The following is a 14,788-nucleotide window of genomic DNA, read 5'->3' as shown; positions in this document are numbered from 1 at the left end:
CGATGGTGTTCCGATGCGCACAGCGTCGATATCCCACCTTCGTCGCCAGATGTCGTGTCGCTCGACCCAGAAAGCCCGACAGAATGAGGTTTTGGTTAACAGGTACTTCTTTATTCTTGCAGTCACAGCATGTACATATCACGACCTCATGCCCGAGGTCCAGCAGCCGAGTGTCCCTTGTCCCCACCCCCTGACCGGATGTGGTGTCCGGTGTCCCCTCGCCTCTGTCCTGTCCCAGGGTCCTAGTGCCCTTGTCCTGGGCATGACAGCATGTAATACAAAAAACCTATAAAATGTACTATTTCTCACACCCGCACAATTTTGATCTCTGTGAAGTTGGATTTTTTAGGTTCCATAAATATCGCAACAAGCAACAAACCACTTTCGTCCTTGAACCCATGAAATCTAAAATAACATAGAAAATTGAAAGAAATACATATTTCTACCAAACAAGTGGCCATGTTCAATTTTACTTTGTTCCTACAGCAGTTTTGTACATTCAGTCAAAGAGAAGGTGCATGTCCATTACAGCTAAAAAAAGAAAGAATTACAAAATAAGTATAGTACCTCCCTTGCTCCCATGATCAAACTTTTTTAATCATGAAGCCTAGAAGCATTGTTAGATCTGGCAGTACATATTCATGTTTGTGCCTGGCTATCTTCATCAGGTTCTTCTCGAGTTCTAAACAAAGTGTCAATTGAGGTGCTGGCACTTCTCAAAAATATTTTATTCAATTTAGTCAGCAATAAAGTGAAATATATAGACACATGTCACATTAATGTTCATGTTACTCTTTCTCAGGGATCAAATGGTACTTTTAATTCTTTATATAGCGTGATATGGATTTGAATGATTTAGGGTCCCATGTAGCTCATTTGACGATTAGCATAGTATATTGCCAGAATATTGAGTTCTCCCTATTGTGTTACAAAACCATTTTGGCAAGAATATCAGCTTCAAAGATATTGAGAAGATAGTTACAAATAGGTAAGTTTTGATTTAATGTACCTAACTTCACATATATGTACTTTGATGAAACATAAATCTCAAGATATATAACGGCAAAGTCAATAACAGTATGTCTATACTTACCCATATATACTTATATTCATGCATTTTTGTAATCATAATATGGCTAACCAGTTTTGAAGCACAATATTTTTGTGTGAAGTATTCTGACATACTACTGCTTGCACAGTACATAAACCATAGCAGGATCACAGGTTCTGTCTCCGCTTTATCCCCAGTGTAGTCCAACTAATGACCTCTACAACCAGTTCCTCTGCCAGGCTATGGCTGGTTATGTATCCTGATAGGGGAAACAGCATTAACAACGCAGGCGGGACCATGCTTGCCTTTACCAAGCATATGCCTTTTCCACTCATATTCCTTTACCTCGCATATTCCTTCACAATGATTTCCATTGTAAAGAAGGTAAAGGCATATGCGTGTTAAAGGCAGCCAGCACTCTAGATGAAAGAGGAATGGGTATCGAGTGGGAGGTGTTGGACAGGGTCTTCTGCCCGGATGAGATTGGGAGGAACAGGAAGGATCAGGACGCGGCTTGGTAAGTAGTTTTCTCGTTTTAGTGCTGAGGGTGGGGGGCTGGGGTGTTTTTAGGGCTGGGGTCGGGGTAGTTTGTAGAGCTGGAGGCCTGTTTTAGGGCGAGGGGCTGGGTATTTTTAGTCTGAGGGCCGGTAATAGGGGGGCCGGGTGCTTTTTGGGGCTGGGGTTGTTTTCAGGGCAGATAGCCAGGTTTTAGGGCTCAGGGCTGAGGTGTAACTTTTACCACATATATGCCTTGAGTGGAAAAGACGCGATCATGGTAAAGACTGTGTTGTTAACGCATGTGATGTAATCGCATGCATTGTTCCATCTTATAACCTGCTGATACGCCTACCACCTTGTTCATGCTGAGCTCCATTAGGCAGCCTTTCACGGAAGCTTGATGTGACTTGATTTTGGGATCAGCCCCCAAGGGCTGCCCTTTGAAGCCTCAGGGTGGGCAACTCATTCCTCCCAAATTGGGGATGCCCAGGATTCACTTCTAGCTCTGTCCCACCTTCTCTCTAACTCTCTACCATGTTCACCAACATAAACAAAATCAAAGTCTTCATTCACCCCAGAGAGAATCCATTGTGTTCATTCTAATGTTTTATTGTGGCTCACAGGTATATTATCCTGTTAGTCACATTTTTTGATCTGAGGATTAAACATTTTTTGGAGCAGGATAAGAACACAAACGGGTAGCATTCTTCAGATACATTTTCATTTCAGCATGTGAATCACAAGAAACCAAGGTTCAGTACCTGCACAATCAATATGTAAAACAAGTAACAACAGGATGGCAGTTTGAGTTTGTGCATCGCTTTGTAGGCTAGGAGTGAAATGCACTGGCTCGAAATGAGAAAAATGTCGGAATCCTTCAGGTATGTGCTGCTGCATAAAGTTGTCTCCCTATCTGTCTTAGAAGAATGTGGGGATCCAATAAATGATGGGATGTGTTGCAGAACTGGGAAGAAGAAGAAACCAGTGGGAGCACAAGCGATAATGGTATAGTGATGTGAAACAGAATTTGGGGGATTTGCGGAGTCTACGTAAACTCTGACATATTGTGATAGGGGGTAATATTAGAGCTTTGGGAGAAAAGTTTGGTCAACACCCATAAAGAGATAGGGCAATGCTAAGTTGAGGGCAGTATAGTTTTTGATCTCAGAAGGAAGCTGGGGACCACGGGCTTTCAAATTTGGAATGGTGAGGGAGAGGGGTCCTCCTCAGCTAGTTTCTTGAACTGCATGAGCATAGTATCCCAGGCTGTGGCTATAGGGTGCCTGCGTACACGATGGGCTTGTTCCCAATGCAATGCAGAGCTTATTCCCTCTCCCCATCTGAGTAGTGCCTCGTGCCATTGGGTGAGAGCTGGGATGGGTGTTGGGCCTTCCAGTGCCTAGTAGATGCTTGGCCAACAGAAGGGTGAGGTTGGGGAAGCACGTCCATACCCTGTGGTTTTTCGGTCTGAGGAAGATACCTAAGGCGGTAGCTGCCCAATAATTTAATGTGCTGAGTTCTGTGACCGTGGTTAATGAAGTATGTACTGATTGCCAAAAGACTGCTATGCTGGGACAGGGCCATAGCATATGCTGGAGGTCGGCGATCTGGGTGTGACATCGGGGGCAAGTGATCTGATAACTAAAGCACTACTCTCACACACACACATATATGCACCTCAGTCATACTTCCAAATCAACAATAAACACATTTAGGGCACATAACAGCTGTCTTCAAAATCCAACAAATCTTAACTAATACTGAACATGTTGCAGGGATTCTGCTCATACACAGAACTGTGCACAGAGACCCAGGACCTCAGTGAATTGTGGTGGACCAAAAAACTCACCTCAGTACCTAGAATCCCCTAACTGACTAGCATCAGTGTCTCATTAGCTCTTTGTCCTATAGCAAAGGTACCAATGATCAGACAACCCAGAACATGCGACTTAGGATACACTCAGGAATGGTGGGAATCAAGAACACTCTTTCATCATATTCTCATACCAGTCCACAACGTGAGTAAATAGAGACACGGAAAAGTTTAAAATGTTTATTTTAACGACGTGCTCTAAGATGCAGTATTTTTGCTAACATAAGCAGACATATGATTAAAAATAATGCGATCAGCATTGTTACAATTCGATAAAGCAAAAAAGGAGAAAGCATATTATAATGCTAGTGGAAACAGGACCTATAGTGCCTAGTGTATCACCCTCCCTAGCTAGGAGCTAAGTTTTATAATACTAAAAGGTCTCTTAGGCTTGAATGGGGAACCCCATACCTCCAAGGTCAGTAGAGATGAATCACATCAGGATCTGCAAAAGCTCTCTCTGTCTGGAAACAGATTTTCTCCAAGTGCCCTAATTATGCATGCAGTGCAATATTAAAGGCGCTAGAATTTCAGTCAGCCGAACTGTGTGCATGTTCTGTCTAGAGCATGAGCCGATCAGCCCGAATAACAGCTTACATTGTTTTGTTAACCTTGGAGGCTTCTGTACACGCTGTACAGACAGAGATCATGGTGTAAGTCTAGAGATGTCGAAAACAAGGGTTTCTCATGTGAAGCCCAGTCAAGCATTCTAACTTATAATAACAGGTACATGCAGTGTTGTGTGCAAAAGCTGCAACATGGAAAAATGGCGTTTAAATGACTAAAAGGCTAAGCTAACATAGCAATGTGTGTACGCAAGGCCCTCCCTTCACTACAATTATAGGTAGACACAGGTTAGTGTATTTAGAGCTACTGATATTGAATGTACAGTAATGCTATCCCTTTCTTTGCTATCTAAGGCTCTGTCTTGGTCTTTAGCTCACCTGAACTCTTATGAGTGATGCATTTTTCCAGACATCAGCTATCTAGTAGAGACTTCAGAAGGGGACATCATGCAATGGACAGAAAATGTTACAAATATGTCTATGACGCTTTTCGAAGATCTTGGCTAAGAAAAACACAAAGTTAAACCACTATCAACACACACTTTTTTCCAAATCACATTTTATGAAGTGCCCGAAGTCAAAGGCTTTTATTTGGTGTGAAAGAAATTGAAATATTCCAGCCATGTATACATCTGATGGGTACTGAGTAAACTTTTTTATAGAAGAAGGGGATATTTTTTCAAAAAAGTGAAAGGAAAGTTTGGTATTTTGAAAACAATGTATTACATCTATAACAGATTTGTCTCTTCCTCGTCCCAGGTATAAAAGATGAGGAGGCAACTAATCACTTTGGAGACAGGCAATTTACTTGCCCTCTATTTAAAACAGCTGTTCTTAATGTAGAACTTTCCCATGGATACAAATATCTCCCCTCACCAAGCACATCCTTCTTTGTTTTTCTCAATCATAGATATGGGGTCACTTCATGCTTTTGGCAGGTACGTACCTGTTAGGTCTTTTTTATGTATTCACACTGTTGTTTCTGGATCTGGTGCTTCGGGATTCTGTGCAATGCATAGTCTGTTCTGTCTAATACGCTCTCATGGTTTTGCAGTTCCTATCACTACCAAATGGTTCGGGGGGGGGGGGGTTGTGCAGTGTTTAACTGCTTGGTACAGTGTCATCCGCTAGGACTGGCATAAAGAAGGCAGATGAAGTGATTGCTTCCTGATGATTTACCTGTATGTCTCATTACTCAGAGTCCACCATTCCTTGCCCCAGTCCTTTGTTTTCCACCCTCCTTTGGCTTTCAATTCAGTTTCTTTTGAATTTTTACTTACAGGACTTCTTATGTGTTAGGACGGGAATGAAGAAGGCTCAACTCGGAGTAATGAATACTTTATTTGATTTGGTTTAAATCATACAAAGAGCGGATTAACCGCTAAAAACACGTAAACACTTGTGATTTAAAATTCATGTATAAACACTAGTTAGTTAGTAAAATTTCCGTTTAAAACATTTTGATTATTAAAACAAAGGAAATCAAAGGAAAATAATACAGTTAGTGCCTTTTAGTCTTATGGAGTTGATCTGGCTTGAGGAATCTGATTCTTTTACTTATATTTGCTATAAAGTAGATGTCTCAGCATTTTCTGAATCAAGTTCTGTGTCTTTCCTTTCTAGCGCTTTTGCAGCTAATCTTAAAAGCTTTAGTGATTTGCATGCCAATTGCACTGTTGATCCTCCTAAACATTTTATTACTGCGGATCTGCATGTCCTTATCTGCTCTTTTTTCAACAAAAGTATACACAGCTGTTTATACATCTGATGGGTACTGAGTAAACCTTTTTATAGAAGAAGGGGATATTTTTTCAAAAAAGTGAAAGGAAAGTTTGGTATTTTGAAAACAATGTATTACATCTATAACATATTTGTCTCTTCATCGTCCCAGGTATAAAAGATGAGGAGGCAAGTAATCACTTTGGAGACAGGCAATTTACTTGCCCTCTATTTAAAACAGCTGTTCTTAATGTAGAACTTTCCCTTGGATACAAATATCTCCCTTCACCAAGCACATCCTTCTTTGTTTTTCTCGATCATAGATATGGGGTCACTTAATGCTTTTGGCAGGTACGTACTTGTTAGGTCTTTTTTATGTATTCACTCTGTTGTTTTTTGATCTGGTGCTTCGGGATTCTGTGCAATGCATAGTCTGTTCTGTCTAATACGCTCTCATGGGTTTGCAGTTCCTATCACTACCAAATGGTTCGGTGGGGGGGAGGGGAGGGGTAGTGTAGTGTTTAACTGCTTGGTACAGTGTCATCCGCTAGGACTGGCATAAAGAAGGCAGATGAGGTGATTGCATCCTGATGATTTACCTGTACTTCTCATTACTCAGAGTCCGCTTTTCCTTGCCCCAATCCGTTGTTTTCCACCCTCCTTTGGCTTTCCATTCAGTTTCTTTTGAATTTTTACTTACAGGACTTCTTATGTGTTAGGACGGGAATGAAGAAGGCTCAACTCGGAGTAATGAAGATCACTGGTAAGTAATTAGGATGGTATTGCATTATGCATGGTAGTAGTAGGAGCTATGAAACCGCTAAACTCACCAGGATCGCAGACCTTTATGGTCACAAAGGCAAGGTTGCATCCAGATTAGCAGATCTATATGTAGGACGGTAGGACCACTAGGCCAGGTATTGAGAAATTGCACTGGTAATGAACCATTCAAATACAACATTTAAAGCAGAGAAGTGCTTCTATTAGTGGGTGACCTGGCAATATACTAATGATGGATTTGGATTCAACTTAGAGGTACATAGAGGTATTATTACTCGAGTGTGGGAAATACTCTGGATATGAGGTTGATCGTCCAAAAGCATAAGTAATTACATGTAAACCAACCATACAATTGGATAAGAAGGGCCCAATCAGTAGTTAAATGGGATTGTGTGGGAGTAGGTTTAGTAAGTGGGTGACTTGATTGCTACACAGAGGCCATGTGGATGAGGATTGTGTAGTCTCAGGAACAGTAATTCAGACACCAGACCCAAATCTAATCTGCATTTATTCAAAATGAGGCCACCATCTTAGGCCTCATTAAGAAATGTGATAAAAATATTACAGGTTATCATTGCTTTAGGTAAATATTGGCCATTATGGAAACTTTAATCACGGTAGCTTACCTTTGGGTGTAAAAAGACTGCTGGTGCAGTTGCATTACTGCTAATTGCACCAACTACTCCTTGACAATCTTCTCAAGATCTCAGTGGCTGTTATCCAATCATTCATGCAATTCTGTTGATTATTTCTGTTTGTGTTATAGATAAAATGTTGTCTAAAATAAATGGGGAAGAATACGCTCTGTGCTGATCTTAAATGGGTATGCCCATAATCAAGTTCCTTAGTGTGAAGCTTTGGTTATGAGTGTCGTTTCTGCTTGCACGTTGACTGTATCTGAAAGGTGGAACAAACAAAATTCTTAGTTTTTAGCTTGTGTGGTATCCTGTGTCATATGCTCATGTACATATTTTCTTTTAAAGACTTTCGGCAGTAGTAGACTGTAACAGTGCATTGAGAAAGATGTATAATGCTTGTCTTGGGAATGTTGAATGCCAATGCTAAAAGATTATGTTTTAAGAGAAAGAATTTCTTTGAATTCAGAGCCCAGATCTGCCAAATACTCTTTTTGGTTACTTCTGGGACTGTGGCAATTCAACTCTAGTTATTAGGGATGCTGGAGATTTCACACATATATAGATGCTAACAATACATAATGTATAGACTATGAGTTACATATGCCCATGGTGGATTTCCAGGGACTCCTCAAAGCCACCTGGGAATGGGTAACTTCTCAGATTTATAAACACACTTAGGATCAGTGGGAATCAGACAGAGAGCCAGGGGATACTAATCCCTCAATTGAATACTTGTTATCACACTGAGTACATCCGGCTGTATGTGAGAAAGGGAAAGGAAGGTGGGAGTCGTGTAATGTCAAAAGAAAAAGACAGGAGGAGAAATTTCCTTCAGGACAAGAACCCTCACTCACCGTTAGGTGACATGCTTCATCATATGGGTTCCCTACTCACACCGAGGTGTGGGTACAACTCCCGGAGGGGAGGAGGTTAATTGTTTTCTCAAGATAAGTGTATATATAGTGATGAATGCGGGGCAGAGTGCAAAAAAGTGTAAGTGATTAAATATGTCTCTCTGGGTCCACTAAATCTTTATTGGGTGGTCTCAGGGACACCGTTAAAAAACAAGAGGACTAGGGATTAAACCAATATATCCCTAGATATAGGTCTGCCATAGATTGGTCCCCTAAAGCGATCCGGAGGCATATAGGATTACCTTTCAGTGCAACACATTCATGAAAGCACAGTAGGGGAGCCCTGGGCACCCCGGGTCTGGTCAAAATTGGCTCCCCACCATGAGGCTACAATAAGGCTTCAAGAAACAAAATAGTGACATCTGGAAAAGGGGAAACATCAGTTACATCACAGTGTTCACACCACAATACCTTTACAACACAGGCATTACAACGCAAGTCATTACAATGATTTGCGCTGGATGGCGCTCTAAGCTAAGGAATAGTATGATTTACTATTCCAACACGTTCCCTACTGCAATGTAGGCTGGAGTTGGAATAGTAAATCATACTATTCTTAAATCCAGAGCCCTTCAGCGCAAGTCGTTGTAACGACTTGCGTTGTAATGCCTGCGTTGAAAAGGTATCACAGTGTGAACACCGCGATGTAACATCGTATATTCCTGGAAAAGATATATCTCCATATGGATTGTGTGTGGAATTTCTCTGCAAGCAATACTTCAGTACATTGATCACCTGTGTTCAGAAAATGGTCAACACAGGACTTCCCCAACTCTTTGGGACATTGCTCATTTACATACAACCCCCAACATTATCTTGCCACTGTCACTTCACTGCTCTATTAGTTGGTATCCCCGTTAATAACATGTACCAACTGGGTCTCACAAACGGTGAGAATCCTGATCCAAGGGCTTCCCAGTCACCTTTATTTTAAAGAATTCTGGACCCGGCATGGAATCAGGAGCTGGGATCTCACTTTAACCCCTTGGTGGATAGCAGCAACATGAACACTGGACAAGACTATTAAGCCATTACCGCTTATGAAACTGAAAACCAGGTGTACACAATGTAGGTGGTGCATAAGCACAACAGGGCAGCAATGAATTCAGTGACTATCAGCCTATTCTTAGTCCTTTCACTCTACACCCTAACACCTGCCCTCTTGAGAGTGGACTTAGTCAGTCTCACGACAATCACACTGAGTTCACAAAACTGTTCATAAACTATTATTTGTGTACACATTTCTGCTTATGTACCTACATTTTCATTATTTGCATATCTCAATCGGGCTTATTCCCATTCAAAACTCCTTAATTCAAATCCAAGAAGAGTTCTAACAGACCCCAGTACACATTCTGCAGGTCTGAAAGGAGGTATATATTTTCCTAAAGTTGCAGAGCGTAGAACGTGCATTATTGTTCTTCCCTTTTGTAGTTGTGCATAGCTCCTTTCGTGCACAGATCTAGGTTCTTGGGCAGTAGGTCTGCGGTTGCAGGTCATCTTATTTTATTCACTCTTCAAGCCTGAGTGGAAATACACCCGAAGGATTCTCTCTATTCTCGCTGCAACTCCCGAAATTGAGAAATGTCTTTTTGGACTTTTATTGAACTTTCCACTGTTCAAAAAAGATTGACTAAGCCTTTGTCAGGCTTGATAAACTCGTTAGTTTGTGGATTCTACACCTCATACCAAAAAATAAATTCACCTGGCTGTGTCCTATTGACCTCCTTTCCATACCTGTTCGGCCAAAATCTCAAACCCATGTCAGGTTTATACATTGGTGGATTCATTTACTATTCATCTCAGTTGGGGCCTTATTCTCACAGGAGCTCTTTAATCCTTCCTTGGAGCTGTGCGCCCGTAGTTAGTCTCCAACCTCCTACAATAATTATAAAAGGGGTCTTGTCAGGGCACTAAGGCAGGAAGTTACCTGGATGTAATTCCCTATTAATTTGCTTCCCAGAATTTCTTTTCACAATTCGACCAGGTGACCCTGCAGTGCAGTTTGAGGGAAGTTGGGGTTGTGGTCTGTCCTGAAAGGGCTGACCATTGAAGCTTCCTGGTTGGCAACCCAACCCTTCTAGACCTGAGGAAGGCCGAGGCCTCCCGTCCCGTGCTAAAAAGGCATATGTGGCAGGAGAATTTCCAGGAACCCCCATACCAATTATATTTCGAATTCAATCTCTACATACTTGATTGATATATGTAACATCAAGGAACATATATGTGGAGTTAAGTACAATAAACCTATACTTGCCTATATAAACCATCACCCCAATATCTTTGTAATAGATATTATTCCTACAATGCTTTTTTTGCACGATATTTAAAACTCAGTATTCTAGTTGTATAAAGAGCTAACAGTCAACTGAAAAACTCGAGGCTACAAATTACTGTTAGCATAAAATGTTTAATTCAACTCTTAATTAAGCTATCAAAGAAGTAAAACTGCAATTTGATCCCAGGGAAAGACTGCCATGAACATTCATACAACATTCGACCATATCTATCCGGTTATTGCTAAGTACTGCGCTTCAAGTAACAATTGTATGGACTAGTGGTGGGTGATTAATTCAGCTCTGCCAGATAAGCTCGTCTGGCCACCCGTAACGAGAAGTTCCGGCAAAACTCCACCAACCGCCACATGACTGAGTTTTTATCTATTGCACGTTGTTACGTTGGCAAGCAAGAATAGGCATCCCTAAGTTCAATTCTTGTACGTAGGATGGCACCTAACGAGATTTTCTCAACTCGAACAGTCGCAGGCGGTCTTGACCATTCGCCGTGAGGAAGCTGCCGCTCGAGTAGAAATGCTACTCGAGCGGCAGCAAAACAGCAGCACCCTGTGGTGCACAGCGTGGTGCCACTCACACTGATTTTGCATTGCAGAACAAGCTACCTGCGCTAAGAATCAGCGCAACATGCCCATTCCGGCTGCTTGCAGAACTCTGTAGAATCTTGCAGAGTTTTCCTGTAACTTTGCAGAATTCCTCAGAGTAAAACTCCGCGAGTTCAGCCAACCCATACTTTGGACTTCTAGAAGAATCTGATGAAGATGGAGACAGCCATGCCCAATGCACTAACTTGAACCTGTCCTGCAAACCCTAAGATTTAAAGTTCAAACAACAAGAGGGGTGCAGTATCTTAATTGCTAGCTGTAATGTAGCATTTTTATACTTGCTGGAAATTCACATAGGGACTCCATTCAGGCATAAATTATTTAAAGATTGTGAATTTCACTCAGTAGCGTAACACAGGCCCCTGCAGTGCGGGGGCTCCACAAGCTCTAGGGGTCCCCCTCAGCACAGTATTCTTGCCGGTGAGCTCCTGATTGAGTGCAGAGGGGGCCCCTCTATGTACCTTGCAAGGGTCCCCCCTCAAGTTTCGTAACACCAGTGATTTCACTACCACACCTGGGGGAAAATCAGTACTCTAATACCCTACCCAAAGTCTGGGGAGAGGGTATTGTAAATTGTGGTTTTACTCCTCTCGGTCCCATTTCAACCCAGGAAATAGTCAGAGATTTACTCCAGCAAAGTAACTCTTCTTTCTGGATGGGAGAGGGCATGGATCATCCTTAGATTTGGTGGGGATGAATGGGAATGGTTTTCTCCATGTGGAAAAATGTTTTCCCTGGAATGAAAAAAAATAATAATAATAAGGTTGGGGTTGTATAAAAAAGAGCAATATGAAAGAGTTGACACCGTTCTGTGTTGACCTTCCCTTCAAATGGGGCACCAATGTACAGATTCATTGCTTGCAGAGAACTTCCACAAGGAATCCTTATAGATAACAACCCTGCAGTGACCTTTACGTGGACCCCAAATTTGCTTTCATTGAGGGTGCAATTGAGTAAAGGTCTTAAAACTCCCCTCCTCACAATCATAATACCATGTTAGATTTTACACCTTCACACTACCTGCCTCATCCAAGAATGATGTTATGTGCAATCTTTATCGATTCTACCCAAAACACAGTGAACCACCTGCTTATTGAGTGCAAAATAGTACAAACATTTTGGACGGATGTTAGGACCTCTATAAATGTAATGTGCACTATCTAATCATACGTATCTCTACCCCTACCTCTTTTCCTGCTGCATCAATTTGCATCTAAATCACAAAGACATTTTATCAATTTTCACCAAATTGGTGTTTAAATTATTATTCCTAATCTCCATATCACTGACGACCGAAGGCTTTCGTTGCAGTTTGTTCTATCTTTTTTTAGAAGCACACAGGAAATACGCAGTCAAGTTTCTCAGAAGGACAACAGAGTTTTTTTGTACTGTTATGGACTGCACTGTGTGTCATGTAAAAAATGCAGATATGTATTCCCAAACCCACGTTCTTCAAGCATGTCAGCTTCGCACAATTTCATAAAGCGAGCTAGAAGGTCGTGCATGTTCAGAGGGAATGTTGTCATTTGTTAATTAAAGGTCACCACAACTGATGTGTTTACCCCAGAGGCTATCTGCGCTGCATGTGGTGACAGTGTGCTTTAACTCAGCAGGCTTTATCAGACCTCTTTAGCGAGTTATTTTAAAGGCCCCATGTTAAACAAATTTTCCCTTGTAGAGATGATATTTGCTCCAAGCAGCTATACGTCTGCAGAGTACTTTTAAAGGGAAAAGGCTACTGAGCATATATCCTGCTATTTTTGTCATTTTAGGGCTGCGGTTTTTTCATTTCTCTTATAGAACACGTCCAATCACCACAGCAACGTCCTAGCACTTCGTGTACCGCCGCTTCTGTTCAGAACATTTGCAGGAACTAAACCTTGTTCTATACATGGCAACAATTAATTTTGTCGCTTCTTCCAAGTTAGCACCTTTAAAAAGATTTTTTTTTAAAACAATAAAAGCGGCCATCTTCTGAGTTTTTTAGAATTCAAGGATCCTGTGAGTGTGGATTGGCTTTCCTTCTCCATTATAGATGGCAAATGTGTGCTACTATACGACTGAAGGCCACGAAGATGCGGAACATTATTTTTTAAAATATCTTAACAATTATGTACTGTTCTGCAATAAATTGGTTATATTGGTTGGGGGGAGAGGGGTAGGGGGGTGGAAGCCTCACTCAGGCAACAACCACAATCCTTCTCAGGGTGAACCACAAAAAAAAATGATGCCAGAACAACAGAAATCCCAAAGTAGAACTAGAGATATGCAATTTTAAAGTTTTAAGTGAAAATTGCACCTAAAAGCACAAAGTGCCACTCATGGTTATCTGGTCATGCCAGACCCGGGGGAAATCACAAGATCTTGCAGACCACAATGGAAGGCTGGTCAGATACAGAGACCAGGTTAGTACTGCTGGAGAATTACCTTCTGAGTCCAGTGTGAAGAGTTCCATTTGCGGTGGAGGAGTCCACAAGGAAAGAAAAAGTGTTGAGGATGGTCGCAACTGTAGCATGAAGAGCAGACCTGGCATTAAGGATGGTCATTGCTGTAGCACAAAGAACCGGTCTGACATTGCAGCCGGTTGTTGCTGGAGCTTTGCGCTTTGTGTTACCAGCCATGCGAGCTTTCGTTGCTGTAGCATGAAGAGCAGGCCTCTCCAGAGCTTTTTATTGACAGTTGTCGTAGGCAGCAGAGTGTCAGCACGAATGGGCCTGTTCGCACTCGTTAAGAGCAAGACCATCAGGATTTCACTTTTTCTTAGGAGGAGGAGCTTAAACAGCCATGTGTCCAAGCCAAGACCTGCAGGGCACCTCTTGAGGATCAGGAACTCATTCCAGCAGGGCCCAGACAGGTACAGTTGCAGGTACAGGCAGGCCCAGTTGCAGAGAGGCAGCAGTGGGATATGTGGTAGAAGTGCAGTCTCAAGTTCAATCAGCACAATAAGAATCTCAGCAGAGGGTAAATACACTAAGGACCTTATTGTAGGGTGACTAATACTTCCTCGAGCAAAGTCATACAGTGGAGGCGGAGTAGGTGAGAGTTATTGCGTCATTGGTTAATTTGTGGCAGCTGTTACAGGTGATGAGCACCAGCACTTGTTTTTGGAGATCAGGCAGAAAGGGGAGAAAGAAGAAGGAATAAGTGCAGACCGGGTTTCAACCTTCCAAAGTTTAACAGGTCATCATCAGGACAGAAGGAGCACTAACAATATGATTGCTGCCTGGATATATTCCAGGATTAGTCCATGCAATTAATGAGGGCAAAAGGCGTCTGCAGAAATTCCACAATGGGAATCACCAAGAAAAATAAATTATAGGGATTTCACTTCCTCATACAAAAAGGCTGGTCCCGAAGGCAACGTGGTACAAGAAGTTCCTTAATGGACACCATTGCCATTTACACTTATCCAGATGAAAAAGAATATCTTATTGTGCATTGATATGTAATTGAAATTCTAGCCTTTATTTATATTTTAGCACAATATTTGACTTTTTGTCTCTTTTATGCTGTTGTCTTGTTTTTATTTGTTTCACCTTGCGCCGTTCACTTGATTCCCATGAGCACTACGTGTTCCTGTTACACATTGACAACCTTATAATTTATACCTGAAGCTGCTATTGCCTGTACATAAATGTAATTGAATATATTTGCTTTTTGAATATGTTTAGGCGAATCATTTAGGCGCCTAAGAGAAGCCAGTCTGCACCAGTCCGCGTCCAAACGCTCCCAGCTCCCAGACCCTCCCCGGCATAATGGTAGGAAATCGATTCATCTATAACTCCTCTGCCCTGCATGCGTTAAGATCTACCAATAACCCTTTATGTTTGCAATCGGTGCTTCCTACTAA

This window comes from Lissotriton helveticus, chromosome 6 (genome assembly GCF_964261635.1).
Source record: "Lissotriton helveticus chromosome 6, aLisHel1.1, whole genome shotgun sequence".
In the NCBI taxonomy this organism is placed as follows: Eukaryota; Metazoa; Chordata; class Amphibia; order Caudata; family Salamandridae; genus Lissotriton; species Lissotriton helveticus.
The sequence above is the reverse complement of the archived record's forward strand: the minus strand, read 5'-3'. Positions refer to the sequence as shown.